We start from the raw sequence: 27,348 nt of genomic DNA on the forward strand, positions 1-27,348 counted from the left end.
CAATGTCCACGCTGCAATTCCCCAGCAGGCATCTGTAGTCTCTGGCCTCCTTCCTTCCCTGTGTGGAGATGTGCAAGCTAAGGAAGTACAGCAGCTCGTTCTGGGTCTGCCACATGTGTGTTGTCACGGCGGACATCACAGTCTTCCTCCAGTCTGACATTGGCTGCAGCATCATCCTTGTCATTGGCCTCATTGTCTTCTACAGACAAGAGGCTGGGCTTGAAAATACGACGTTTCCGTCCATTCTCTGAGGATTCTTGATCATTAATTAAATCTGAACTGTCACCCTAAGGAAAGCCTAGACTAAACCAAGAGCAAGGAGGCCGCCTTCCAAGAGCCCGGATTGTAATCTGGGAGCAGACATGCTCCTTGGGAGTTTGTATCATATTCGACTCACCGTGTGTACTGGCTGGTCCTGTGTGTCAACTTGACACAAGCTGGAGTTATCACAGAGAAAGGAGCCTCCCTTGAGGAAATGCCTCCATGAGACCCAGCTGTAAGGCATTTTCTCAATTAGTGGTCAAGTGGAGGACCCAGCCCATTGTGGGTGGTGCTATCCCGGGGCTGGCGGTCCTGGGTTCTATAAGAAAGCAAGCTGAGCAAGGAAGGGGAAGCAAGCCATCAAGTAACATCCCTCCATGACCTCTGCATCAGCTCCTGCTTCCTGATCTGCTTGAGTTCCAGTCCTGACTTCCTTTGGTAATGAACAGCAATGTGGAAGTGTGAGCTGAAGAAACCCTTTCCTCCCCAACTTGCTTCTTGGTCATGATGTTTGTACAGGAATAGAAACCCTATGGCACTGTGTCTCTTCTGGGCAGACCCCAGCAGCTTTCCAACACCAAGAAGTTGAAACTCTAGATATTTTAAGCTCTTGCCCTTCATTCTCAGCGTGGACCATCTCCTCTGACCCAAGCCCCAATACTTCTGGACTTGAATCTTTGAACCAGCCGAGAGAGGCTGCCGCTATCCAACACCCAATGTCTAGTACATACACCAGCTTGTATACCCTGTTTCCTAGTAAAGAATCCGGTGCTTCCTGTCTTTCAACCTCCAGTACCTGCCAATCCCTATGGCTAGTTCCAAACTAATTCCTTCACAGCTGAAGATCTGCTTCATCCATCTATCCCTCCCTCCCACCTTCCCTCCCTCCCTTCCATCCATCCACCCGCCCACCTGCCCGTCTGTCCGTCCGTCCGTCCGTCTGTCTGTCTATCGTGGACCCTTTACCTTACTGTATCTTCTAGAACTTCAGCTCTTTTAAGTTAAATAAAATCTCTTTAACAGCATCATCATGAACCTGGGTCTCTCTTGTACTCCCTCTGTGCACACCTAGGTGACCCTGTGTAGATCTTCCAAACTATCATTCTTGTCACACTGAGAGAAGACAGTACTAGAAAATATTAACTCAGATCAACGCTGGAATATTTCAGTGAAGAGTTCGCCAACTTAGTTATTAGCATTCATCGCCGAAGACACTGCTATTCTCCATATTTCCCGATGTCCCTGAATTGAGCGCTTTTGACTAAGGATGAGTTCACATGCTTTCTGCACTCCCTGAGTGTGAGAAAACTGGCACAGAGAGGTGATGCCAGTCAAACGTAGATTCAATGCCAGGTCTTGCCCTTCCTCCTTGTGTTAACCTGAACAAGCTCCACCATAATGTAATAAACCTTCCTATTTCTGTAAATAGGAATGCCTAGCTCACGGGGTGTGTCTGCGGATGCTATGGTATTTGCTGCATATACACATCCACGTGTGTTCAGTGGGGAGTAAGGGTATGTTTAGACATAGTTTAGTAAAAAACAAAACAAAACAAAACACCATCTTTCAAGAGTCAGCTCCTCACATTTGTAATCTTTCACTATTTGCCCTGTCTAATAGTTACGTTGACCACACAGGTGATTTTTGTTTTAGTCTAGAAGTGACATAACCTAAAATTACTGGGTTTGTATTGCTTCGTTACCATTGCTGCTCTTCGATTTAGGTTTCTAAATCTCAATTCTTGAAATGGTTTTCTTGTACCAATTATGTATTTTTCAGAGTCAACCTGTTTAACGGAAGTAGGAAAGGGAGTATTAAATTCCAGAGATGCATTGCTCATGCAATAATCTGAATTTGCCAATCATCACTGCCTGCATCTGACTTGGTAATTCTCTCAATGTGTTTCTGTAAGTCACTTGTACGTATATTTTTAGATTTGGTTGCTATTTTACACTCTAATGATTCATGTTATAAACGAGATTAAAGACCACCTGCCCACCCACACACCTGCCCCTCTGTCCACCTGCCCACCTGCCACTCTGTCCACCTACCCACCTGCCCCTCTATCCACCTGCCTCTCTGTCCACCTGTACACATACCCCTCTGTTCAGCTGTCCACCTGCCTCTCTGTTCACCTACCCACCTGCCCCTCTGTCTACCTGCCCACCTGTCTCTGTCCACCTGCCTACCTGCTCCTCTGTCCACCAGACCACCTAGCCACCTGCCCCTTTGTCTACCTGTCCACCTGCCCACCCACCCCTCTGTCTACCTATTCACCTGCACACATGCCCCTCTATCCACCTACGCCTTTATGCACCTGCCCACTCGCCCCTCTGTTCACCTGTCCACCTGCCCACCTAGTAGGGAAAAGATGTCAAGAAACAGAGCTTCCTATCTACCTCACTTGGGAAATAAACAAGAATTTTTCTTCTCGTCATTTGGTGAGTCCGTGACATTTCGTTTGACAAAGAATGTAGGGAAAGCCTCTCCAGGGACTAGTTTTGGGACCAAGCTCTGATAATATTGCTTTATTGAAAAGGGATGCCAGAAACTGATCTCTGGATGGCCTTTACATGAAATAATTTATGCAGAAAAAAAAGAAATGTATATATTTAAAGACACACACATTGATCTACACATAGTCACAATGTCAATGATAAGGACAGCTCCCATGCACGTGTACGCATGTACGCAGGCGCACATGCATACACACACACACACACATACACACACACACACACACACACAGAGAGAGAGAGAGAGAGAGAGAGAGAGAGAGAGAGAGGTTTTCTTTATTTTTTTTCCTCTCTCTTTCTCTCTCCAAACATAAACACAAAGATTCTGATTCATGCTCATTGTCATGCACACACAACAAAAGGGCAAAGGACTCCAAGCAAGGGGTACAGCCTACACGCATGCCCACTTACATGTTCACCTTCTGCCCACATGCATACCCACTTGCTGCCCACATGCATGCCCACATACTTGTTCACCTTCTGCCCATGTGCACACACACCTGCCCACACAAATGCCCACTTGATGCCCATGCATACACTCACTTGCTATCTACACGCATGCCCACCTGCTGCCCACACAAATGCCCACTTGCTAAGCCCTGGCTTTCCCTTCTATGCCCTCTAGGGAAAACTGCAATTTTCCCTACACAAGAAATTTCAGTCATTAAGGAATGCACAGGAATCGTGTCATTGAAGAGATTAATCTCTCTGTGCCTCCTTGGCCCGCTTGACTCAGGCCAAGTGTGAGTGATCACACTTTACAGGAGCTGGTGCCAACCAGATGACCTGCTGCCCAAGGCACAGGGCCACTCAGGAAGATTTATACCCAGAGCCTCCACAGTAACCTCCTCTGAGGAGAGTAGAGGAAGGATAAAAAGAAAAGGAAAGAAATGTCCATAAAGCGCTGATTAGATGTCGCTCAGTAATAGAAGGGATGGAGAAGGGATACATTTAAAACACCTTCCTCCCCAGGCTGCTGGCAAAGGGCTGGACTCAGAAGGACCTGACAACCAGGAATTCTCTTTCAACCATGGAGAATTTTGACTTGGGCTCAAGTAGAGCCCAGGATTCCTGTTCTTGTAGCATGAGCACATGAAACCTCAAAGAGGCCAGAAATGGCATCAGGATTAGCATGTATGAACACTACACTGCTCTGGGCCCTGGTGTCTCCTTCTGTCAATAAGGTGAGAAGTGGCTGGTCACTTCCACCATGACCTCACCACATTAGTAAGACTTCCCATACCTCCATACTCTCTAGACCACCTCTGCATTCCAGAGTATGTCCAGTCACATCCATGGGCTTTAGGTCTAAGTGGTGAGTAGCTGGAAGGGTGGCAGTGCTACGATCAACACTTCCAGGAAACAAGACAGGGAAATCAAAACTGAGACCTCATTGTCTTGGTTAAGGTCACAAAAAGAATCAGCATTGATTCAACTTCCATGGAGTCATTCCCCGTTTAAAACAGTCACACAAGACTGTGTAAGCCCTAGAGTTTGCACTAACAAATTATTTTCTTATTATATAGGCCATATTGGTTGAATAATAATTGAATTGTAGGTGGCTTAGGATAAGGGCCCTGGGAAAATGGTTCTTCCTTTAGGGAAAAGGTCACACCCGTTTTTGGTTATTAGAGGGTCAAGAAAGGAACTAAGCTAATACGCCCTTACTCGACAGGGGTTTGCTGAGGGCCTGCTTTGTGTGAGGAACTGTTTAGGACGTGACATGAAGTGATCAAAAAGCCCAGCATTTATGAGGCTTGTACTTGGTTGGGAGAGAGGTGGCAACAGTGAAGACAATCACAAGACGACAAATGAGGTCTATAAATAAAAGACCAAGTCAGATGACAACACAGGCAAAAGAAAGGTAAAGGAAGGAGAGTGAGTGTTAGACTCTGCAGGCCCTCGCTGAGACTGTATGGGAGTGGGAGGGCAGGCTAGTGAGGGGGAGGGGTGAGATCACAGGAGCGAGGGGATGGGTGGGTGTGGTGGTTTGAATGAGGAATGCCCCTCATAGTCTTGGACACTTAATTCTCAGTCTTCAGTTGATGGGGCAGATTGGCCTTTTCTGCTTTGTCCTTTGGTTAAAGACATAAGCTCTTAGCTCCCAGGTCCTGCTGCTGTGTTTTCCCTACCAGGACTGAACCCAGAGCCTCACACATTCTAAGGCAAACCGCTGGCCAATGGACTACATCCCCAGCTCTCTCTTTGCTTCTTTTAAATGCTGAGATCTAGCCTAGAGTGATGGGTGAAAGCCTGAAATTTCAGCACTTGGGAGGCAGAGGCAGGCAGGCCCCTGTGAGTTCAAGGCCAGCCATGGTCTGTATGGCAAGTTCCAGGACAGCCAGGGATACACAGTAAGACTCTGTCTCAAAGAAGGAGGAGGAAGAAGAGGGAAACTTGGTCTCACTATGTTGCCCAGGCTAGCTTTGAATTAGCCTAGGCAGCCCTTGGATTTGTAATCTCTAAGCTCAGCCTCCCATACATAGCTTCAATTGGCTAACGCCCCCATTTTGTATAACTATATACTAGCAAGGGAGGAAGTAGAATGCTTGCTTAGAATGTGTGAGGCCCTGGCTTTGATCACCGGCGCCTCCAAAACCCAAATATTAACAAATGCTAATTTTTAAAAAGAAAAAAAAAGTCCTTCCAGTAACTTTAAAATGAGAAAATAGACCAGAATCGGAGAGACCAAGAACTATAAACTTCAGCTGAAAGGAGAAAAGAAGGAATCTATAGGGAAACAGGCCTGGGGGCAAGATGTCTGCTAGACTAGAGAGGAGAGAATAGACAAGGGAGACCTTCCCTGCTGGAATAAGAAGGGGAAGTTTCTACTTCTCTCTGTGCACAGTTTAACACATTCCTTCTCCTCGGCTCAGGGGCCCCTCTGGCATCTCCTCAGGCTATGGACTAAGGGCAGGAAGGAGAAGTGCTTGCCTGGGGCACAAAGTTCGAGTCACCACAACTGGAGGAATGGAGCAAGGACTGCAACAGTGGCCACATCTCGCCCACTCTCGCTGAGGCTAAAGGGAAATCTGTAGTACTCTCCCCTCTTCATGTATACTTGTATCAAAATACCACATTGTGTCCCATAAACACGTACACATATGTCAATTTCTGAGAGCTTGCCCGCCGTGCATTTGTGTCATTAATTTTTAATTTTCGTTTTAAAAACAATTGCATTAAAATATTATTTCACTTGATTTACTGAGTTTTGACTGTCTCCTTAAATTTCATGTCCAAGTCTAGGCATGAACATATGCCACAGCGTTGCTTGGGGAAGAAGAAGAGGAGGTCACAGCCACAAACGGCACCAACATAGGGAGATTAAAGTCCTGTGAAAGGGGGCCAGAATACTTTCCTAGGTCAGGACCTCCAGGCATAGACAGGACATTTTTGTTCCGAGACTCTTGGGAAGCTGAGCTTCCTGCACTGTGGAAGAAATCTCACGTTTGTCTACTGGGATGTTCACTAGAAAGATGACCACTCCAGAGGGGTGCACACAGGAGACAAGAGATAGCTAGTGCTTCTTAAAGCCCTGCCACCAAGCATCCACCGTGTGCATCCATCAGAAAAGGTGTTCTGCACCCTTAGAGGGTAGGGACAGGAGGCAAATGTGGAATTAAAGCAACATTCCTCAGGGATGAAAACCAGCAGCCTCAAGTGTCACCAAGGGAGGGCAGGGCTCAACCCCAAACCAGTCAGTTCCACTCCCTCTGCAGCTTGCTGCTTCCCTCCAGTGTCCTCTAAACACCAGTATCAAATCGTAGGTCCTCCAATGATGACCTAGTCCCATGCCCTCATTGAAAATAAGGCACATCTTGAGCACATACATGTTTGAAATCTTTTGTAACACAGCCTGTACCTAACTTTCAGGTTTTTATTTCTTACGATTCTCCTTCAGGTGCCAACCGGGTGAAGCTGGCAGGTTACACTGCCATGGTAGGGTCTCAGTATGCCCTGTGCAATTCATGGTGAAACCTCATCCCACAGTGGCGACATGAAAAGGCAGGGACTTGTAGGGAGACACAAGGGCCCCACCCTCATGGGTGGGATCATGCCTATATACAAGGTTAACAGACACTCCCTGGTTCTTCCAATCAAGTGAGCATTATCTACAGAGTGACTCCTCACTGAATCGGCAGACACTTTGGTCTTGAACTTCCGGCCTCTAGAACTGGGAAATGTATATTCTTGTTAATGACCGCCAGGACTAAGATGGCCAAATAGGCCAAAGTGTACACTTCCAGGCCAAACCAGAGACTGATTGTTTTTGTGAACATAGTTTTATTTGAATCTCACCTCACCCATTTGTTAACTATGACTGCTTCCTACTACAGGTCATAGCTACACCCAGTCGTTGAGGCAAATACAGAGCTGAAAAATTGCAAGAGTGAGAAGCCCTAGAATAATTACTGTCTAAGCCTTTGCAGGTCTGCTGACCCTGGTCTAGGTTAGGGCTCAAATACATTCTTCCCTTTCTATATAGCCTCTGCTCCCTGATTCTACCGAGCCTGTGTTCCCAGGCTGGGTCTGCTCTTCCCACACGCTCATAGCTGTTCATTCTGTAAGAACTCAGCTTATATGTTACTTATTCTGTGATGCCTCCTGAATTCTTAAAAAACAAAGAAACAAACAAACAAAAAAACAAAAAACAAACTCGTGCACCTCTTTAAAGCCATGCACATTGTTGGAGTGACCACGTCATTCATTTGTCACACTGGAATAATTTTCGGAATGAAAGAGAGCATGATTATAATCACACAGGCTTCCATTGAGAGCATTCCTGGTGAAGCCGGTCACACGGGCCCATCATCTCTTAGTGCCTGTTTCCTCCTGCCTTCGAAGGACAAAATGGGTTACCTAGCCTAGCTTCCTGCAAGCAGCAGCAAGCTTAAGGAAGGAGAATGGTTGGTTTGGTTTAGTCGTTTGTTTTTTTCTTTTTCTTTTGAGAAAGAGTCTCTCTTTGTAGCCTAGCCTGGACTCAGATCTATCATTTTCCTGCCTTAGCTTCTCATGTACTGGGATTACAGATATACGCCACCCGTCTGGCTTTTTACAGGGAAATGTTGACCCTCGGAGTCTACTTGTAGGAAAATACAATAAATGAAAACAAGGTGTCATGGCCCAAGGCTAGACATGACACTTTCTTGGACAGGAGCATGCTGGAATATGAGTGACTGCAGAGTCACTAACCCAGTGGAGAGGAGTTTACAGCAAGTGGCCATCCAGGGCTGGTGTTTATGTTGACAGACATGAGTTGCCTAGAATACAGACCACCATGTGCTTAGGACACCCTGAGTAATGCCTGGCTCCCCTGTAGTTCTTCATCAGCTATCAGCTTCCTCCCAGCCCTGCTAATCCTCTCAGCAGCTTCCCCTCCTGACATCTGGTCTCCTGGAGGCTGGGGCACATGTCCTGCTTTCAGGGTCCCCATAGGCGTCAAAGTACTTGGCTAACGATGGCCAAAGCAGCCACAAGAGCTTGACTGGCTGCTCACTCTGTTAGGAGAGAGCCAATTCAAGGGCTCCAGCTTATTTCTGTGAGCTCTGAGCTGAGGCTGAATGCCCGGTGATGAGAATTTAGATATGCATCTCCCTTCATAAAACTCCAGCACATTCTATAGGCTTCTGCTCACTAAAATGGGAGACAGGAGACAGCAAGGGACAGATGACCCATTTAACATTCTTGGCACTCGCCCATCTGTTCTCTGCTGAACAGCTAGAGACATCTTTTTGAAGTGCAAATCTTATTCTACTATGTCCCCATCCTTTCTGGGCCTCAAACACACTACTGGTTTCCCATTCCTCTTGACAACCCACATTCCTGTGATGTCCATGAAAGTCAATGCACTCTGTCCCTGTCTGTCTCTCCAGCCTCGCCTAGCTGGTTCTCTGTACTTCAGGTAACGCAGTCCTTGGTCCTTCTAAAAGGACGTGCTTCTTTCCACCACAGGGCCTTTGCACAAGCTCTCACATCTTCTGACAGGTGCCCTTCCCTCACCTGCTTTGTTTTCACATCACAGACGAAGGCCCCCTTTCTTCAGGAAGCTCTAGCTCACCCTTCAGACCACATGAGATCCTCTCCCTTCGTGTTTCCTAATCGAGTTGGAGCACTTGGCTTAAGTTTGTAATCACACACTCAGTTGTATGAGACCTGCTTTCCCCAATAGGCTGAAAACTCTGTATGGGCTGAGACCCAGGATTTTTTTTTAATCCACCCAGAGTCCCCAGCATCTGCTAATATTAAAAATATTAGGGGCTGGAATGCAGTTCAGTTGGTACAGTTGTTGCCCGGCATGCATGGAGACCTGGACTCAGTCTCTGGCACTCCATAAACCAGGCTTTCTGGCACACATCCCAGCACTTGAGCGATGAAGGCGGAGGATCAGAAGTTCAAAGCTACCCTCAGCTATACAACCAATAGCCAGTCTCAAGGGGGCAAGGGGGGAGGCGGGAAGTAGTTGACAAGACAGACTCCATTAACAGAAAAAAAAAGCAGAGTAGCCACCTCTGACCTTTTCTCAGATTGACAAAAAAGGTTTCTCCTCTTCCTCTTCTTTCAGTTTTATCTCCTTTCTTACAAAGCTGTCTTGAAAAGCCTAGTGCAGGGAAGGCCACAAAAAGGAGTTAACACAAGTACAAGCACTGGCTGCAAGTTCACAGGTTAAGGCACTAGAACTAGGCAGACCTAGCTGAAGGCAAATGGACCGTGGATGAATAGGGTGAACCGGTACCAACCAGCTGGGACAGGGTTCACAGCCACTCTTGATTCTCTTGTCAGCCTTCCCAGAGCATTGATGGCTCACTGAGGACAGAGAGGAGCCCTCCCCCCACCCCATCTCAGGTCGCCCTCAACTCTCCCTCTCCCTTCTTTTCTGCCATGGTTTGAAAGTTCCCCTGGTACAATTCTTGTGAAATTCAACTGCTATCATCATTCAGTTCTACAAAGTAGGACGTGTAAGGTGCTTAGGGCAGGAGGTCTCTGCTCTCACAACTGGATTCATGGTGCAGTTGGGAGGTTTTGCTTCTTGTTTTTGTTTTGTTGTTTTTGTGGGTTTGTTTTATTTTATTTATTTATTTAGTCACTGGAATGGGTTCCTGCTAAAATGAATGAGTTTGGCTGATTTCTTTCTGACAGGAAAATGTTCTCTTGCCCTTCTGTCTCATGATGATGATCCTAAGAAGACCCTTGCTCCAGGACTTCTCATCCTCCAGAACCGTGAGAGGACATTGGCACACACCATACACAACACACAACACACACACACACACACACACACACACACACACACACACACACACCACATACCACATGCATTACAAACCGCACTCACACAAATACAGACACCATGCATACTATGTATAACAAATACCTAACACACACACACACACACACACACACACACACACACACACACACACACACAGAGTCCAACATGTAGTATTGTTACCACAATGTACAGGAAAAAGGACTCTTTCATTGTTCCTTCTGTTTCTTCCTTGGCTGACTCATTTCTGGATTAGTGTATTCTTTTACATCCTGCTCCTGCCCCAAACCAAGTTCTTTGAGGCCAGATTCTATGCCTTCCATGTTCTCCAACTCCAGGTACGGGTTTTTCATAAGTGAGAAAGGCTGTAGACTCATGATCCTGCTCAAAGATTAATGTGAAGACTCCTTCCAAAGGTATAAGCCAGAGAGTGGCTTTAAGCTCTGGGTAAGATGTCGCACCAGGAAGCCGCAGGGCACAGTTTCTCCAGCTGTGCAGAAAAAGCATCCTCTTGGGCCCAACACTAAGACCTTTTAAACTCAGGCCACGTGGGGACTGAGAAGCAGTGGCCCCTAGGGAGCAGGGAGCCAGTTAGCTCACCCTCTCATGTCTGGCGAGAGGCATGTCTATAGCCTCTGTGTTCACCTAGGCTTACGTTGCTCCAGCCCAACACCAGGGCAGTCTGGCAGCTGTACTCTTAAGTAAGACTGAGCAAGAAAGCTCCCTCATGTTCCAGCAGGATAAAAACAGACGGCTTTCACCTGACTGGTGCCTCCCTGAGCTGAGGACCACAAGAAGGCTTTTCTGCACTAGGCCAACACATAACAGAGAAGCCAGTGCCCTAGGTAGGTTCTGCAGGCTGCCCGCCCCCGCAGGATGGTGAGGCAGCCCACCAGGTCAGGAGCACAGGGATTAATAATGCATCAATTTTAATGCAGGGAGAGGATTTTTTTTTTCTGCTTCACAAACAGCAAAGTGAATGTTTGAGCATCCCAGCAGGGGGTTAATGAGGACTCTGATTAGTTATTCGGGTTTCTCCACACTGCCTCCATCCATCCTGCTAGGGAGGAGGACAGACAGGCAGCAGGGAGGGAGGGCTGCTGTGCAGAAGGACTACAATAACATGCGGCTTGTCTCTGAGCAGGTTTCAACAGGAAACCGCAGGCACACTCCACCAGCCGCTCGTCAACACACACACACACACACACACACACACACACACAAACACACACACACACACACAAACACACACACACGAACCCAAAACTGGTAAGATCCATGGAGATGAATTAGTCAAGCAAATTGGAAGTCCAGATAGACACGACTCTCCAAGACCCTTCCAAAGAGCAGTGACAGCCACCTACCCTACTCCCAAGACCCAGCCTGCTTGTTTTTCCCTGTTACTCATAGTTCCCTCTCAGTCTTTCTCCAAACCCAATGGAATGTTCTGGGTTTCCCTGAGGAAGGCCAAAGAAACCCCTTCAAGGATGCCCAGGCCCAGCTAATGCTGTCGGTGGAGTGGTGCTTAAGTGCAGTCCTTAATGGAAAATCTGCCCTTAGCCCAGGTGAGTTGCCTGGTACAAGATAGCATAGTGCAGCAAAGCCGTAGAGAAGAAGGCATCTGTGATGGCTCCTGAGAAGGAGTTGGGGGGGGGGCCTTAACAGCACTCCTAGGACTGAAGTTCCGCCTCAATTCCCATCTGTGGGCACTTAACCATGTCTGGGCAATTGTCATGAGGCTTTCAACAAACAACCTGGGTCCCCTCCCGTTGACTCCAGGTCACAGACAATCCTGGTCAGCTAGCCCCTAAAGCACAGAGCACAGGAGAAGGGTAGAGGCATGTGGAGTAGCAACGTGCTCTCCAGGAAACTGCCAGGCCATAGAGTTCCCCACATTTTCTTTTTTCTTTTTTTCTTTCTTTTTTTTTTTTTTCCGGAGCTGGGGACCGAACCCAGGGCCTTGCGTTTGCTAGGCAAGCGCTCTACCACTGAGCTAAATCCCCAACCCCCACATTTTCATCAGAGTTGTTCTGAGTGAAAGCTTGCTGGTTCCCACCCACCCCAGTTACCAAGACTATCTGCTGCAGCCAGGACCCAGATCTGAAACAGCTTTGTGTCACCACAAGCAAATGCCATCACAGAGAGGACCTTTTCCTGCAGGTGTTCTGAGATCAGTGTTTTGAACATCCCAACATGTCTCCTCCTCTGCATGCCCATCTCGTCAATACCAAATTCTAAGAGTACACGCCGAGGCCTTGATCAACTCTTTCCAAGGTCAGAGACAGTCTCTCTGTCACACGGTCAGGCCCCTTGGGTCCTGAGTCTTTTAGGGGACTTGTGAACCACACTGCCACAATGGTTCCAGAGACTACAGAATTGTTCCACATCCACCCAGAGCTATGACAGCCAGCATCAGCTGAAAGTTTTATGTGCCAGCGACAGGGCCCAGCACCTCCCACACAGGGCCCTCGCTCTTCCCTGAGGGTCGGGTATGTCTACAACTGCACAGTGGCACAGTGCTGAGTAGTGAAACTTCCTGCAATGGTGGAACTCTTCAATCTCTGCTCGCCCATGCGTGTGGCTATGCTGTAACCAAAACTTTGCATTTCTATTTACTTTCCAGCTTTAGTTAGATATACAGGTGGCCAGCAGTGCCTATATCAGTACAGATTGAGAGAGTCAGGCTGGTCACGTGCTCAACGTCACACAGTTGGCACAGAGCAGGACCAGGATTTGAACCTTGTTTGTTCCTTAGGCTCACTCACTTTTCCCATGAGATTGCCTTGGAGGCATCATTAACCAAGCACATGAAGACCTTAAGGACAGGACATAAAGTTCAACCCACAAGACAGTGACTTGCTCACTAACATCAAGTCTGTGAAACGCAAGCATGCCTCCAGGGGAAGACGAGTAAGACTCGGGTTTCTGGTCTCCAAGCTGCTTCTAACTTTGGACATACCGGACCCTCAGGGAAGAGTGAGGATGGGAACCTGGATGGAGTCAGATGCCACCTGGGTCTCCCACAGCAGCAACGGGACCTCACCTCGGGCACTATCCACTGCCATCCTGCCTGCTCTTACTGTGTTTGAACAATGGTATAAACTCAACCATCTTTCTCTTCTTTTTTCATCTCCTACTGGGGATGCATGCCGCCAGTTCTTCCAAAATACATGGTAAATACCCTCTCCTTCCCATCCCACTGTGTGTGTCCCAAAGCCTACGGGTTCACCCTGCTCTGTAGCCTCATTCAACCTCCTCAGAACCACCTGTTCCTGGCCTCTGTGCTTCTGTGTCTGCTGTCCCCTCTTCCTAGACGGCCCCTTTCTACTTAGTCTCCTGAGACCACTACCTACAGCCCTGGGTCAGGTGACACTCCCTGGAAGCTGTGTTGAAGTCCCCTTACCTTGGGCAGTGGATAACCTCCAATCCAGCTCTCTCATGGCCTCGGGCACCTGGGTGATTCTGCTTGCCTTTCTGAGTAGATTCTACTTGCCCTACTGAGTAGCAAACTCGAGAGGTTCCCTCCCCACAGTGCCCTCTGAGGTACTTCGGTGTTTCTTGTGCCACATACGCCTTCAGTGTGTGTGGCACGAGATGGAGGTGGTGGTGGGGTGTCCAGGTCTATGCAATCACCTTCTGCTCAGCCCCCACCCCCTACACACTCCCTCTCTCACCATGGGGTAGCTTGCATTCCTGATTTACCTCACAGCCTGCTCTCCTGAGGCACAGCAGGGAGACTTCCCACAGAACCTGGCTGGCTTCTCAGCATGAACTCTGACAGCCTCACAGATATTTCAAAACAGCCTGCTGTAGCCTCAACCAGAGCAGGCTTGGCCCTGTGGCCTCCAAACTGGCCTCTCTCTTTTCTTCCGCCCTTCCCAATCTGCATCTCCACCGGATGTTTCATAAAGGATCACAGTCAGGCACTGGGTCACAGGGAAGCTTGTTCCCACCTGGCAGTGCGGTGCGTGGGCCTGACTCAATCCCACTCCACGTTCCGCCTCTTTGAATGTGGTGCCCTTCACACAGATGCATCTGACCCTGGCCACTCTCCCATGGGCTCAGGGAGGTCAGGCCCTGTTGCCCACTTTACATCATGGGGGGCATTGAGAGTCGGGTGATGGGGGTGACCCATCTAAACTAAAATGCTTGATGCTCAGTTCAGATCCAGGCATCCTGATTCTAAACTCAGCTGATTGAATAACAGCATTGTCAAAAATCTCTATCAAAAAAAATTTAAGCCAAGCATGTTGGCACCGAGTTCTAATCCTGGTGCTGGGGAATCTGAGGAAGGAGGAGTATTCAAGGCTAGCAAGACACCACTGCAAATATCAGGGATGGGCAAAATGGGAGAGGGGAAAATATGCAAGAAATATTTGAGTAATTTTTTTTTTACTTTGTTTTATGTCTCAACACAGAGTCTTGCTGTGTAAACCAGGTTGGCCTTGAACTCTCAATCCTCCTATGTCAGCACCCCACCCCCACCCCGAGGTGGGATTACAGATGGGCACCACTCCATCCAGCTAAAACAGTTTGTATTAAAAGATTGCAGAAAGGCTGGAGAAATGGCTCCACGGTTAAGAGCACTGACTGCTCTTCCAGAGGTCCTGAGTTCAATTCCCAGCAACCACATGGTGGCTCACAACCATCTGTGATGGGATGCTCTCTTCTGAAGTGTCTGAAGAGAACTACAGTGTACTAACATATAAATAAAAAATAAACAAATCTTTTTAAAAAAAGATTGCAGAAGATGCACAGGTTTAGAGTAAGAACTGAGAGATTTCTCTGAAGGTGTGCTGAGCTCAAGGATTCAGGGGAACCCTGGGTAGAGCAGAACACTTGAAATAGACTAGGGCTCTACTGTACATCTGAGTTCACTGTACTATCTGGTTGCTTATTTGCCTGATATTCCCCCAAAACTGGCTTTTTTTTTTAACCTTTTCTCCTCTATAAGAAATACATAAGTACATAACCTTCTCTGCATCTGTGCTTCTGCTGTTTGGACCAGACTTCTACCGCAACTCAAATGTATCCGTCTCCCTCTTGGATCACCCTGGATCCCCAGGGCACAGATGGCCTCTTTTTGGCTTTGGATTCTCACAGAACTCATACATCCCAAGATTCTAACTGTCTCATTTTACCTAGGGCTACTACGGCAGTTCAGCAGTTTTTGTGTCTGCCCCCTCCTAAGGCAGGGACAGATCTGGTTCACGTCTGTGTCACTCACAGTATCTAGTATTGTGCCTTGGGCGTAAGAGCTGATCAAAAAATATTAGTGGGTGAATTTTTCACTGCTAACTGTGTTCCTAAGGGGGCTTGGTAAAGAGCATAAGGCTTTAGCCTCTGTTTTCTTAGTGGTGAGTGTAAAATGTAGGGGCATCACACCTTGGCCACAAACCTTCATCTTCAAGTCTGAGCTTTACCATGATTTGAAAGCTATTGTACTGAAGATTCAAGAAGGGGCCTTATACACACAAGGCAGGACCATTGCAAGTGCAGTAGGACAGTCAAAAGACCAGAATGAGCCAGAGCCTGAAAACATCTTTGAACACACACCCCTCCCTTCTTTCTCCAGTAGAAAACAATACTTGAAGCAAAATGAAAAGAGACACAAGAGCTTGAGGCGGCCTCAGCCAGGGCAAACATCGGAGGGTACCAGATAACAACCAGAAGGAAAACACATGCTTTAACTCCCGCTTTCCTTTGTGTTTTCCAAGGACAACAATCATCAAACCAGAAGGATGATCTCAAAAGAGTTCAAGTTTAAGCAAGGTGAGAGGATGATAAACTACATTTCCCAGCTTTAAATAGGCTCAAGGCTGAAGACAGCATCAACTTCCTTCTTAGGGTGGGGAGAACTGACTGGTAGAGCTGGGGGAGCCACTGTTACCTGTGAGCCCATGAGAGAAAAACTGTTGGACACAGACTAGGTCTCTGTTTTCACAACAAACATCAGATTCTGGAAGCCACCAAACGGTGTTTGGTGTTAATTGCGAACAAAAGCTCTACATTGGATGGACTTCTTATGAAAGAAGGGACAATCAATGAGCAGAGTGGCTTCATTGGAAAGCAATCATAGAAGACTAAATTATTCCCCCCACCCCCAAACACACACACACACACAGTCACACACTCACTCACACACATTCATTCACACACACAGTCACACACACATACTCACACTCACAACACACACACACACACTCACACACAATTAAAAGAAAAAAGAAAAGGCTGGGAATGTCTTGATTTCTGCAAGAAATATATCAGTGTTGCATGATGTCCTTCTGAATGGATGGGGAAGGAATGTTGGATGGGAGGATAGGCAAGCAAAGTGTTAGCCAGCAGAGTGACTCTCTCCCCTGCAGACGAGGCTCTGAAACCCAGTCCAGTCTGAAGTGGGCAGCTGTGTGCCCTGGAGCAGTGATCTGTAGCACTGTGAAAGGCACAGGTATCACCCAGACACCAGAAGGTCTGGTTACGCCATCTAAAGAGAAGTGATGGAGAAAAAGTTTATGAGACAGGCATGTAAGGTAGAGAGCTAGTTGTGATGTTAGACAGAGATGGATATAAATTTATGCTGTCAGAATGAAACAGGAAGTGTACAAGCTGGCGCTAAAGCAATTTGTGATGGAAAAAAGTGAAGCTGAGCTGAAGATTCAACAGGTAGCAGCCAGACACTGCTCGGGGTGTGCCTGTGTGTGTGTGTGTGTGTGTGAAAACATCCACAACCCTTTCTTCTAGCTTTTGAAATGCACAGTGCATGATGTTGCTATAGTCACATTGTCACGGAACAGAACAGCACACCATAGCATCTTCCTCCTAGCCCAGGTCCTTATCCTTCCAGATTTATAAATGCTTACTTCACAAGAGGAACATGGATGGGACAGAGCACATCTGTGAAGAAAGTCTGATGCTAGAAGGAGGCAGAGATCCCTAGGAAGTTAACTTTAATTCATTTTTGAATAGCTGTTGAATAGAATAGTTGGGTTTCCACCAGGCTGTCCTGACATTAGGTCTAAGACGGAAGGCTGGCAATAACAGAGAGACAAATATCCCCTTTGTGTGAGGGGTTTCCACCAGTGAGATCTGTCCTGGGATGGGAGATCTGCCTTTACCAGGAGTCATTCATTAGAAAGAGACTGGAAGCTGCCTGTTGCCGACACCTCCACTGTGGCAGGTTAATGCAATTGACCTACAAGGTCCCTTCGAGCTCTAGGACATTATGAGACCCCTGACTGAGCAAGATGTTTCTGATTGGGGCACAGCCTCCCTAGAGTCCTGTGAATAGATTACAGAGGTCACCATTTCCTTCACCAGTACCATAAATCTCATCCCTCATTCTGGGGAATGCTCCTGGGAGAGATTGTGGTGGCCATGACATGTGGCATTTGGAAAAGAGCCAACATTCTTCCTCATGCTTTTCACAGAGACACCCTGCCCCCACATTTCTGGAAGAATATGGCTTCCTCTTAATCACCCTCTGTCCAACTCAGACACAAGCCGCACAGCTGATCCACAAGGAACTTGCAGCAAGAAGCAGTAAGAGGAGACCTAGGAAAACTTGCTCATGTCAAATGGCCTCTCAGGGCCATATGACACCTACAGAGACAATTAGTAGCTGTGAGGATTCCATTTCCAATCTTTTCTGTGTTATGGGCCACACTGCTCCTCTGTCTCAAATCTAACATCCCCCACATTGTCCTTTGGGTGTTTTCACTTAGTGATAGAATTTTCGTCTCCATGTGGAAGGACACTCACCCTACCACCCTCATTGCACTCTGTGCTAGACTGTGGTGAGGTATGTCCTGTGCTGAGGTGTTCCTCCATGGTAGAACAAGCTCCTTGAGGGTGAAAAGGGTTCCTTTTGCCTACTATTAGCCTGAGTAACAGAGGCAAGATGGCAGCCAAAACAGCCTTGAACTGGCTGTTCCAGCATTCTAGCTCTGGCTGGACCCAACGTTTCTGGGTCTTTTCTTTGTAGAGAGAAAAATGAATCCAGCAGTATTTCTCCAATGCCCGTTCAGGCTCATTGTCTTACGATTTCTGTCAAGAAATCTTGTTGAAAGGTATTTCCTCCCATACATTCTGCCTTCATGTCTGGGTCTTTATTGATGTTTTGTTTGTTTATTTTGTTTTCGTTTTTTTGAGGCGCCATCTCATGTGGTATAGGCTGGCTTTGAACTATGTAGCTGAGGGTGGTCTTGAACTTTTGATCCTCTTTCCTCCCACTCCCAAATGGTAAGATTATGGTGAGTACCCCCTTAGTCAGTTAGTCTGAGTCCTTCTGTGCAATCATTCCATTAACCACCCACCTACCTATTTATCCATCCTTTCTCACTTCTAATAAACATTTATTGAATATTGTTTTTGTGCTAGGTTATCAAGACTGCTAAGATATATACATTGCTCTTAAAGAAAACAGTGTGGTAAGCTTAGGGGACATGGGCATGAAAAAATGCTTAATCTGGGGTGTCTGTAGCAGTTAGGAAGCTAAACAGGGCTTGTTGGACAGGGAGTGGTGGTAGAACACATGTGATTTGAAAGTAAAGGAGAAAATAGTTAGGGTTACAATTTTAAGTGGGGATTGGTATTGAGAGGGAGGGAGGAGTGGGGTAGGTTAACTAAAGCTAAGAATGCATGAATAAATGTTATGGAAACCCTTTCTCTGTAAGCTAGTCAAAAAACATAATTGGAAAAGAACAAGGGAGCTTGAGCACAGATATCATACTCCCCCTGGTTGACACAGGGGAATAAAAATAAAATAAGTAAATAAATAGTTCTACATAGGTGTGAGATAGCTCTCTACGAGTTGATGATCCCGAAAGCCCCACAGCCCTAACATAACACAGGCCACTGCCATTGCTGTGGTTGCTCACCGGAATCAGATAGCAAATTCCCACTATTGAAGACACAACACACTTGGTTGTAAGACAGAGAAATCGAGCTGGAACTGATGTGCAAGTTTCCTCCTAGCTAGATTTCATAATGTAGGAAGATGCTATATAGGCTTGTAGAGGAGAAAGGAAGTCAGTAGAGTCACCCAGCCTTGAACGGAATGCTACTATAGTAACCTGCAGAGCAGGGTACGTCCATTGGAGCAGTGCTGGCATGAATGTTCCTGAGGTAACCAACTGCTTTCTGGTTGGATTTGAGGCTTGCTCCACAGGAAAGAATTATGCCTTCTAAGTGTAAACATGGTCAAAAGCCCATGGCTTGGGAGGTTATAGGCCATGGCATGACAGGGGGGTGAGTTTCTACTACGGCCATCTTCCCAAGAGGACAAGGATAAATACTGACATTCATATTCACAGATTGGTGCTGCTCTCAACCCTGGCCAAACACTAGTTGTGGGCAGCAGGTAATGCAGACACCCTTAAATGGTCAAAATGCTAAGAATAAGTGACACAGAGCACTCAGTCCTAAATGGGACGTCTATATGGACCTCATCTGTCCCCAAGGCTCAGGTAATGTTGTAGGAGAGGGTGGGAAAAATGGAGGATGGGAAGGTGTGCTGTGAAGGGTGTCTGCTGAAGAGGACATTGTCATTACACTCATGAACTCACTGCAGCTCTGGTTACTCACACAAGATCGAGCCAACACGAGCAGTAATTGGGCTCAGTGGATTAAAACAAAACAAACAAAAGCAAAGAAATAAAGAAACATATTGTTAGGTGTCTGGGGGAAAGTAAGAGGGGAGTAGATATGATAAAGTTGCATTGTATACATGTATGAAATTGCCAAGGAAGACAATATACAAAGTGATAGAAACCTTATCACATGTAATGTACTCTTGTAGAGATTGGTGTAACATATGCTGGGTACACAGGAAAGATACTAGTGGGGAAAAAAGACCCTCACCATGCTGTGCCCCATCCTATGACTTACAGGCCTCAAATCCTTTCCCTCAGTAGATTTTCCCAATACTGCTATGAAAGTAGGAATATGTGAATTATGGAATCAGAGGGCAGGGAAGCCCATGGTCAGATGTAGAAAGAGCCCTGGGCCCCTCCATTAGACACCCCAGGGTCTCTAAGGTCCAGACTCTGCATTTCCAAACTGCTCCCCTCGCCCTGCCCCCATTGCAGCGGCAACACTCCGCAAGTCATTTATTCCTCCATAACATTTGCTCGAAGGAACGTTACTGCTGAATTATAGCCGGGCCCATTATCTCACAATAACTGTCTGGGAAATGTTAATGTTAATGCATGGATCATGCAGAATGCCACATTAGGGGTTTTATGGTGGACATAACATTTTTATGAACTTTTTCTCGGGTAGCACCAGCCTTTGATGGAAAGAAAGGGGAAAAAAAGAGAAAGTATGAAGCAGAAAAGAAAAACCAGCCCAGGAAAAGCAGTTCTGGGAACAGATGTGGCACTGGACAGACCGAAGGCTGCCCCTTTCCGACAGCTGACCCCCAGGGGCAAGTCTGCTCTGACAGGACTGGGGTAGGGGTGTGCATGCGCGAATATCTTTAGAGTTAGGTATTTGTGAGCAGGGACCAACCAGCCAAATTGGCAACTGGTGGGAGACAGGGTCTGCTGGGCAGACCCATAAAACCTCTCAGCCTTTCAGCCACCTGCCGCTGGCTGGGCATTTAGTGCCAATGAAGGCGGAGGGGGTAGGGAGGGGTGCAGGTGGAGGAGTGCAGCTCTGTCGAGTGGCTGCCACACCTCTTGACTAAAAGGAGGGGCCTCTGGCAGAGCTGGTTTAGGGGCTCGCCTTGGGGAACAGCAGCTAATGGCTTAAAGAGATTTTAATTTATGCCATTAAAAAAAGAAAAGGAAAAACACAATCTTGAGAATGGCAGTATTTTACACCTGGCTTTTAAAAGGCCCAATAAAGACCATGTTTAGCATTTTATACCCTTTCTCAAAACTAACGATCTTTGGTTCTCATCTCAGACATATTTTAGGTGAGCTTGTATCTCCTTCCTGCTGAAAGTTCTTTCAGGAAGGCTGGATTTACAGCTCTGTTCTTTACCTGCCCTGGGCTCCAATTTAAGTCTCCTAATCACAGTGCTTCGATCAGCTCATCTCTCTCTCCCCAACTCCTGCCGTTCCCCTCAGTGCTGCTCCTGCCATTTGTCTTCCAAGCCAGAGTGCTGCTGTCTGGCTCCAGACCCTGCATTCTGGCCATTTTCAAGGCAAGGTGAGGGTAGTCAGAAGCTCTGGGTCCAGACTCTCCCACTTACTAGCTTAGAAAACTTGACCATTTTTTAAAAAAATCTGAATTATCACATAATTGAATATAAATTAAACATTGCCAGGTACAGTTGATTTATTCCCTGTGCAGAAACCCAAAATCAAAAGTGCTCTAAAATCTGAGCTATTTGGAGGACCCATATCATACTAGAAGTGGGAAACCCCTTACTTGGCATGTAACAGGTCGTAGTCAAAATGCTTGCACACTATAGATACTGTATGACATTACTTCCAGGGTATATGCATAAGGTGCACATGAAACTCAAAGGCGTGCCATGTTTAAGGGAGCCAAATCCAGCTGTAAAATACTTGCCCAACAAGCATGAGGCCCTGAGTTTGAATTCCTGGCACCCACTTAAAAAGTCAAGTGTGATAGTCAATCCCTGTCATCCCACCCTGGGAGGTGGAGACAGGGAATGTTCTAGATCTCACTGACGAGCCCCCTGGCAAAACCATGAGCTCCAGGGTGAGTGTGAGACCCTTTCTCAAAAAAGTAAGGTGGAAGGGGCTCGAGACCCCAAAAGTACAACAATGCCAAGCAACCAGAGCTTCCAGGGACTAAGCCACTACCTAAAGACTATACATGGACTGACCCTGGACTCTGACCCCATAGGTAGCAATGAATATCCTAGTAAGAGCACCAGTGGAAGGGGAAGCCCTGGGTCCTGCTAAGACTGAACCCCCAGTGAACTAGTCTATGGGGAGAGGGCGGCAATGGGGGGAGGGTTGGGAAGGGAACACCCATAAGGAAGGGGAGGGGGGAGGGGGATGTTTGCCCGGAAACCGGGAAAGGGAATAACACTCGAAATGTATATAAGAAATACTCAAGTTAATAAAAAAAAAAAAAAGAAACTTCTTAACTGTGAGCCCCTGTAAAATAAATAAAAATAAAAACAAATCATATATTCTAACATGAAAAAAAAAAAAAAGTAAGGTGGAGTACGATAGAAGACACCCGACACGGACTTCTGGCCTTCTACACCCATGCATGTATATACACGGGCGTGCTCTCACACACGTGTGCACGCACACGAATACATACAAATGCTTGCAGCACACAAGGAATCGTGTTTATAATTGAGTTTCATCTCTACCTCATGGCACATGCCAGTATTAAAATTAAACAAATAATAAACAAAGCCAGCTGAAATCTGGAAACATTTCGGTCCTAAGCTTTCAGACTCTCAACTCTTTCTTAAGGCTACCATGTCCTCCCACACTCTCAGCAGTCTACGTGTTATGTTGACTGAGTGATGCCCCACACTGGGATGACAGCTCCATGGGGACAAGGTACCTTGTGTCTCCTTCACCGTTTGATTGCTAATACCCAAATCAGTATACAGTACAGGGCATATATGCATGAATGAATGAGTACCTCTATTTCCCAACGCTCACCCCCAACAACTTCCAGGTATTTGCCCTGAGACTTTCTGGGGGAGGAATATCATATAAGTAGGTTTATGGGACTTTTCAGCTTGTTTAACATAGTGTTGACTTTGAGATGCATATGGATTTAGCTCCAACCCTCACTTCCTTTCTTCCAGTATGAAATCCTGATGTACCTGGGCCAGGTGTCGGGCTTTAGAGCTCGCCTTTCCAAACACCCCCTCCTGTGCCTCCCAGGCTGCTCCCCTCCTTCCTGGGCTGCCACACGTGCTGGCTCCTGGGGACCCCCTGCCATATGTTTCATTCCAGCTCTAAACTGCATGCTAATTGTTCTGAATGAACAGCTCCAGCTGGAAAAGCAGGCAGGCCGATTACAGACCTTAAGATAACACCCAGCTTCCCGTAAGCCAGGGGGTTTCCAGCGAAGGAGACTGGAAAATCTTCAAGGCCAGAACTGAGCGAGACAGACCCCCCGGGACACAGTCTGGTGTCTAGGGCATCATCATTTCTTGGTCTCTACCCAAGTAGACCTATTTTAAGGCTACCATGCCTGAAGCTCTCACCTCACTAAAGAGGGCTGTTCTAGAATTTTTTGCAACATCCTGTATTTCAAAGAAGCCCCTGGGGATTCAATTCACCTGCACTGTGTCCTAGTCACTTTTTACTTATATGAAATCACCTGCATCTATGTGAGGAAAATGGGGGACCGGAGTGATAGAGGAGGAGACAGTCTTGCAGTGGGTGAGAAAATAAGTTCCTCTCTATTTGCTTCGCCAACATACAACAAACAGAATGTCTTTCTTACAATCTATTTTTCAGTAGTATGAGGGATGTATTTTCTATACGTATAGATACACACACACACACACACACACACAACTGTTAGAGGGGTTGAAACAGGGTCTCTCTATGTTGTCCCTGCTCTCTTGGAAAGCCCTACATGAGCCAGCCAGGCTTACCTCAAATGCACAGAGATCTGCCTGCCTCTACCTCCTGAATGCTGAGACTAAAGGCCTGTGTCACCATGCTTGGGCCTATTTTTATTTATTTATAGAATTTTTATTACTATAGGAGGTCAGTGAGTGCTCTACTTGTGGAGTCAATGGTCTCCTTCCAACTTTATGAAGGCCCCTTAAGGGATTGAGCTTAGATACTCAGGCTTTTGCAGCAAGCCCCTGTTTTCTGTTTCCCTGACACATGATTTCATTGTATAACCAGGCCGACACTCCTGCTTCAGCCTCCCAAGTGCAGCAGCCTCCCTGGCCTAGGTAGTATCTGTTCTGTATTATTTTCAGATTACCTGCTAATTCCATCGCCAGTTCAGTGAAGTGGACACAGCTTCGTCCTCCATTTCTGCCAACATTTCCCGAAAAGAGGAGAAACACTAGAGAGACAATTTTGACAAAAAGGGAGGATCCATGTGATGGTGTCATGAGGCTAGGCCATGTGGAATTGGAAGGATTCCTGAAGGCCATGATTCAAGGCCTTAGGAGCTCACCACCCACATACCCCCATCCCAGGGCAGTTCAGGCTCACATAGGGTGTACCCCTCCAGTTCTATCCATTTCTATTCAGGAGCCTGCTGTGGCATGGAGATCTGGGGCAGTAATCAAGAATTCTGAGTCTGACCCACAAGTGCCAACTCTGCCATCAATTAGCAGTGAAACCCCAGGCATATCATAGTCTATCCACCCACTGTAAAAACAAGGGTTGTGCAAAGCTTGATCTACACTACCTTCAGGATGACTAGAGAGTCCTAAGAAACAAATGTGGAAAGACTCTGGAAGCAGAAAAGCAGAATAAGCTTAAAGGTGAAGAATTCAAATTGCATTTATTTCCAGGGCCTAGGGTACCTCTTAACCAGCTGGGCTTACGGTTCTCAAAGTTGGGAGAACCATGTGTTTCTCACCTGGTTCTCTGCAGGTAGAGCTGCTGTGGAAGTGGCTGGCTCTTTTTTGACCAGCTGATCTGAGATCTGAAACAGAGTCCCTCCTCCATCTCTGCAGGTAGGAGTCAGGAAGGACAGATAGAATGCTTAATGTGTGTGTGTGTGTGTGTGTGTGTGTGTGTGTGTGTGTTACGGTAGGGGGTCAGACTCTACGAGGTTTTCAAAAACTCAGGTATCCCCCATGTCTTCTGGCTTCCCAGGAGGGTGTGGAGCAGGGAATTCAGAACTGCCCTTGGTGTAGCATGATGACAGAGAAGGTGCTCATCAGGTGCTGGGGAGGCAGGAGACCCATAGCTCCTGGTGATACAGTGGAGATGGAGACAGTGACACTCCCCCCAATCTGCCTCAATCCCCTAGACTTCATCCTCCACTGGAACATGGAATGGTCTATAGTTTCCTAATCTAGGCTTCCCCTGAGTCAAACAAGCCAGAGATTGAATTCTTCCCTAAGGGCCTGCAAGTTCAGTTAAGGTACAAAACAGTCACACTGCTGGTGGCAAGGAGGGACCAGTGGTCAGCAGGTACGACAGCTGAAACCCTCACCTCTACCAACATCAGAGAGTACTGCCAGCTGGTTTGTGATCAGGCATGACCTTGGTTACTTAGCAGATGGCGAGGGGTGGGGATAGCTCGTGGGCAGAAGTGACCGGTTCTGTGCATCTCTCAAGCCCTAAGCTTCCAGGTCTGGAGACCAAATATGGCCCTCCTAGCTACACCATCCTCCCTGGGCTTTCCTTGCCTACGATGCTTTTGTTCTCCCTGCCGGCATAATGTCTACTTCAAGGTCCAGCTCTGATGTCACCTTCTCTGTGAGTGCTCCCTGGATGTCCTCCAGGCAGCACAGCCACCCCCAGCTCTGGATTCTCCTGGCAGGCAAAAGAGCTAAATTGCCAAGACTGTTCTCAGCTCACCATCAAGTTCCAAGCTCCTTGTACTTGCACACAGTGGGTGCTTAGTCAATGGTGACTCAGGGGGCAGTGCATCCTTTCCTGGCTTCAAGAAACCAATACCCAGCAAATGAGAGCTGGAGAGATGGCTGGGCCTCCTGAAGGTAACTGGGCAATCACTCTCTTCCCCAACAGCCTCTCACTGTCTGCCTCGTGCCCAAACTGAGTCCACTAAACCCAAACTGTCCCCTTATCAACGATGAGACAATAGATGATCTTTTGACATTTCCAAGGCTGTTTGGAAGAGGGAAAGATAATATGTAATAAATTCATATATTTCTGTGTGTTTCTTGGCTCTGGCAGCTAAAATTTCCATCTCTTTATGCAGGAGTCCTGGGGAGCTGAAATCCTTGATAATGCCAAACAATTCAACACTTTACACTCTCTTTACTTTGTCTGCACCACAGAAAAAATACCGATTTGATGCTACCAACTGTGGGAAGTGAGAGATGCCTTACTCCTGCATGTAGGAATCTATTCCCTTTGGCGGTTACGAGTTTAGGGTCCTAAGCCAAGGCAGAGGGCAATCTGGTACTCCTTGCTCCTTGGGCTGCAGGACCTTGTACACTTGGACTGTCTTTCTGTTCTTCTGCATGCGCTGCTCTGTTCTTGCACAGACAACTTCCAGCAGCAAGCGGCAGCGGCGGCAGATCAGAACCTCTGATCAGAGGTGCAAATAGCATTTCCTGAGCCCAGCATCAGCCAGGGCCCTGGAGGTTACAAAGCTGCCGCCTTCCAGCTCAGACTTTCAACTTGGGGCAACACATCTCAGCCTGGGGCTGATATAAGAATGTATCACCAGCACCTTTGTTTCTAGAAGAGGAGGCTGGGGACAGAGGCCAAGACTTGCCCAGAGCCACACTGCAATCTTGCTGGCTCTTAAAGCCCTTGCTTCCAACATGTAGCCCGGAAATTTGCTTATTTGTCTAATCACCTTTGATAAATGAGAGGTGGTTTACCTAGTAAAGGGCAAATGTGGAGAAAGGAGAGAACTGAGTTCCACAAGTTGTCCTCTGACCTCCACATGTATGCTACAACACTACCCATCCTGCCCCAATGGATTAGTGTAATAAATCTTAAATAAAATACTAGCTGCTATTATTATTTTATCATCATCATCATCACCACCACCACCACCACCACCATCACCACAACCACCACCACAATGTTGGAAATAGAACCCAAGTCCTTGTATATGATAGGCAAAAACTCTACTACTAAGCCAAACCCACAACTTACTATTATTCTAGTGGAGAAGGAAGGATAAAAGGTCTGTACAAAGTCTCCTATCTCACTCCAGTCCAACTTTGTTCCCTCCAAAAGATACTATTCTATACTCCGGTTGTGAGCCATTCACCTTAGTTTCTTTTCTGCTCCTATCCCCTCCCCCACCTCCACAATGCAGTGGATGGCTTCAGAGGACAGCACTAGCTGCCAGTTGTCATCCTGTTTCTCCCTGGAGAGAGAGCCAGGCAGGGAGCAGAGGACAGTGCCCTTGACCTAGACCATTGGTGTAGAGCTTTGTGGAGTGTCAGCCTTTTGCATAGGAGAGTCATCTGTCTCCTGGGCCCACCACCAGCTCATATCCTGCACAGTAAGTACTATGAGAAGGTTCAGAAACCAGAAGAGAGAATGAAAAAGACCTTCCGGGTTTGTGTCACGGCTTTTAGGGAGTCCCTTGCTCTCTCCAGGATTAGAACACAAGTCCAGCAAGCCATGCAGGAATATCCTCAGACTCCAAGTGGGATATAAGGAGTTAGTCAGGACAGTAACTCCAGCCTTCGACCAGTGGCATTTGTAAAAGCCTATGTCACCT

At 47.1% G+C, this 27,348-nt stretch overlaps 1 protein-coding gene across 19 annotated transcripts in view; it reads right to left on the minus strand.

Moving 5' to 3' along the window:
* Pknox2 (PBX/knotted 1 homeobox 2) overlaps positions 1 to 27,348 on the minus strand; it is a 262,470-nt gene that overhangs the window by 99,636 nt on the left and 135,486 nt on the right. The window contains exons 2-3 of one of the 19 annotated variants that reach the window (XM_039082137.2): positions 23,938 to 24,021; positions 9,292 to 9,375 (exon numbers count right to left, since the gene is read on the minus strand). The exons of 13 other annotated variants lie outside the window; for them this stretch is intronic. The gene's annotated coding sequence lies outside the window, so the exon portion shown is untranslated. Of the gene's footprint in view, position 1; positions 88 to 9,291; positions 9,376 to 23,937; positions 26,646 to 27,348 lie in introns of those variants that run through there. 5 more of the 19 variants (XM_063266116.1, XM_063266117.1, XM_039082136.2 and 2 more) reach the window with 5 other exon arrangements.

Source organism: Rattus norvegicus, chromosome 8 (assembly GCF_036323735.1).
Source record: "Rattus norvegicus strain BN/NHsdMcwi chromosome 8, GRCr8, whole genome shotgun sequence".
Lineage (NCBI taxonomy): Eukaryota > Metazoa > Chordata > Mammalia > Rodentia > Muridae > Rattus > Rattus norvegicus.